General features: G+C 46.2%; 1 protein-coding gene across 1 annotated transcript in view; it reads left to right on the top strand.

The window, feature by feature from the left end:
* Nucleotides 1-489: 489 nt before the first annotated feature.
* The window catches only part of ELMSAN1 (ELM2 and Myb/SANT-like domain containing 1), an 87773-nt gene continuing 85012 nt past the window's right edge, over nucleotides 490-3250 (top strand). The window contains exon 1 of the mRNA XM_011981503.1: nucleotides 490-815. The gene's annotated coding sequence lies outside the window, so the exon portion shown is untranslated. The remainder of the gene's footprint in view (nucleotides 816-3250) is intronic.

Raw genomic sequence — 3250 nt, 5'->3', positions numbered from 1 at the left:
ACTGACTGTGCAGACTCAAAATTTGGGGCATTTGGCATTCTTGCAAAGCCAGACTCTAGGAAACATGCCCATTGCTGAACACATTGGATGTGGTTTAGGTAGCAAAGCAAATGACCTAACAAGGAATATATGTGCTGAGCCTAGTTCCTGTTAAATTAATAGATTCACGTTCTGGCACATCCACAACCTCACAAGTCATAGCAACCGGATGACGGCATGGCAACACAGCAGCTGCGGCCACTGTACATGAGAAAAATCAGAGCCTAGTGTCTCTGGAGGGAAAACAGAAACGGCCTCTACAATTGCTGGCTTGTACTGGATTGACTGAAGCGAGGGAGCCGTGGGGGCAATCACACGTAGGTGCCTGCCCTGGTCAGGGATTGAGTATGACATCTCTCCTGCTTCCTGAAACTTTGTTTTATATTTTAAAAGTAAATAATTTGTTCCAGCCAGAGAGGAAATGATGCTGAGAGAAAGACACCATCACGTGGACAGAATGTTCTCCCTCGCCCTGGCAGCAGTGTGGAGTTGATCCTTATCAGTGATAGTCCAGGACTTGCTCTTCAACAGCAGGACCACAAGCCTTTCTTCCTAGTTTTTTGACCTTCTACCCCAACCAAAATCGCCTACCCCTTCTGGCTGCCAGGGTTGAAGGCCCTTCTTGCCAACTCTCCTTCTAGGATGAAGCCCTGACTCCACAGCCACTGTTTGGGCCAAGCCCTTAGGGATCAGGGTAAATGCCCGGAGGAGGAGGAAGAGGATGCCTGGACAGATGTCAATTCTGGTGACACAAAAACATCTGCATGTGCTGTCAGGTAGGTGACACCCAATACCAGGGCTGCCTGGGACCGAGCAGGAGTCCACACCCCCTGACCTAGTTTAAAGTCAAGAATGACCCTTGCTCTGCAAAAGGACTGAGAGCTGGGCCTTCTGTTCTTGGGGTTTGTGTCTTACGCTTAGATCTGGCTCCGGCCCCTGCTTTCCTTTCCATGTTCTATCAGGAAGGCCATGCAGAGTTGTCACTGAGTCCCCATGGATTCTCTACTGGTCTCTGTCTTATTAGTGGCCGTGTAATGAATTCCTCAAAACACAGCAGCTTAAGACAACATTTATTATCTTATAGTTTCTGTGGGTGAGGAATCCAGGCAGCTTAGCTGGGTGCCTCTGCCTGAAGGGCCTGAGGGAGGCCCTTCAGCTATTGGCTGGGGTTGAAGGTCTTATCTGAAGTCTTGATTCATATAGGGGAAGAAGAGGCATCCCTTTCCAGGTTCTCTCAAATGGTAGTTGGCAGGCCTAGCTCCCTTTCTACCAGGCTGCCTTAGGACGTGGCAGTTGGCTTCCCCCACAGTGAGCGTTCCGAGAGAGCGGAAGGCATAGAGAGGACCCAGTATGGAAGTCGCAGTTTTTTTTATAACCGAGTCTCAGAAGTAACATCACATCACTGGCCATATTCTATTTGTCAGAACTCAGTCAATGAATTTAGCTTAAGGGGAGAGGATTATACAAGGGTATGAGTACCTGGAGGCAGAGATCATTGGCAGGGGGTGCATCTTAGAGGCTGTCTACCACATCCTCCACATGGTGCCCTGGTACTCCAGCAACTGCCACCCTATATAGAGAGAAAAGCAATGTATGTGTAAGTGTCAGGCCTTCACACATTTACACTGTCTGCTAATTACTCCTGGGCATGCAGAAATACTGAATATTCATGAAATTGTGACTGAAAATTTGGAATCACATACAGAACAAAAAAAAATTCAACTCTTGTTTTAGCAAATATGGAGTATCACATGATTGCCTTTAGAAGCCTGGATAACATATTCTCTCTACTCATTGGTTGCCTTAAGCAGAATGCCCTAAGGAATTACTTCTATTTATTCCAAAATTGAAATGGGCAATCCCTTCACCATCTTCCCACAACAGTGTGATGTAAGAAGAATTTCAGAGAAGTTTAATTATTGAGTCTAATGATGCACTTATTTCTCAAAGCTGTATTATTTTTCTTGCATTGCACATTTTGTATTTATGATGTGCCATTAATGTCTCAGTAAAAATCAGAACTAGGGCGTAGCAGCTGCAACGTGGAGGATTTCATGTTGCTAGGAGAGCTTCGATCTTCATACTTCCTATCTTTGGGTGAGTCTGTGGCTTTCCATGAGGGATTAACACAGACCTGGGGATCATTTCCCAAATGTCATTTTCCACCAGTCTTACATCCACCTTTCTGAACAAAGCCTTCACTCAAGTCTATGGTTTCCTGTGTTTTCATAAAAAGATGAAGCATTGGAAGGGGTAGGTTTTATCTGGCCAATGTGCTAGGAGAAGCAGTATTTGGGGAAAAAAGGAAAATTGTTGAGCCCTAACATGCTTTTGAACCACCTATTAAAAGATCCCTGTTTTCCACCACAAGCTACAATGACGCTAATGTTTCTGTTATGAAAGCCCTTTACTGCAGTTTCGAATGTCTTTTTTTTGTTTGTTTGTTTTTGTTTTCACCAGCAAAGGCTAACCCCGTTTTTTCTCCAGCCTTATGGGATCAGGAGTTCTTCCTTCAAGACTGCTGTTTAACTACTTGGTTGCTACTTACCCTAAAGGCGGCTTTCCGTTGTACTTTTTAATAAGGTGAACACATTTATTTTTAGCAATGATAAATTTCAGGATTACTATTGCCTGAAGCTGCCCTTCTCATGCCTCCACCCTACCCTCTAAGTCACTCTTGACCGGTGATGAAACAGAATGCATCAGACTCCATTCTCTGTGAGTTGAGTGTAAAGGAAGAGGTGGAAATCGCGGAGGAGGATTAGAACAGAAACCATGCTGCAGCCCCAGCTTCAGCTTGGGCGCTGAAATAGCCCCCAGAAGTGTGATACATGGTAAACGTCTTGCTCACTTATAACCCGTAGAAATGACAAGGAACATCATGCAGACTTTTAGAGAGAACGTGGGGACAGGGACCCTTGTTTTAAGGCCCACTTTAGGCATTATTTAAGAACACAGCGCACACTGCTTTCTGACATGACATTTTTAGCCCCAACACCAAACAGAAAAACTTTTTCTTTCCCCTCCCCAACCCCTTTGTTTGTGTACTGGTGTTTCTCCTGGAACCCCAGCTTTACAGGGACCCTGAACCCCACCACCACCTTCCAGACCAGCCTGAGACCAGGGGACTCCAGCGCGGGTCCCCGGATCGCACTTGGGCGCGGAAACGACGCGGCTGGAGCGAGCCTTCCCTCCCAGGGGGGTGCAGGCT

Source organism: Mandrillus leucophaeus, unplaced genomic scaffold (assembly GCF_000951045.1).
Source record: "Mandrillus leucophaeus isolate KB7577 unplaced genomic scaffold, Mleu.le_1.0 Scaffold228, whole genome shotgun sequence".
In the NCBI taxonomy this organism is placed as follows: domain Eukaryota; kingdom Metazoa; phylum Chordata; class Mammalia; order Primates; family Cercopithecidae; genus Mandrillus; species Mandrillus leucophaeus.
Note: the sequence above shows the minus strand (reverse complement) of the source record. Positions and strands in the feature narration are given on the sequence as shown.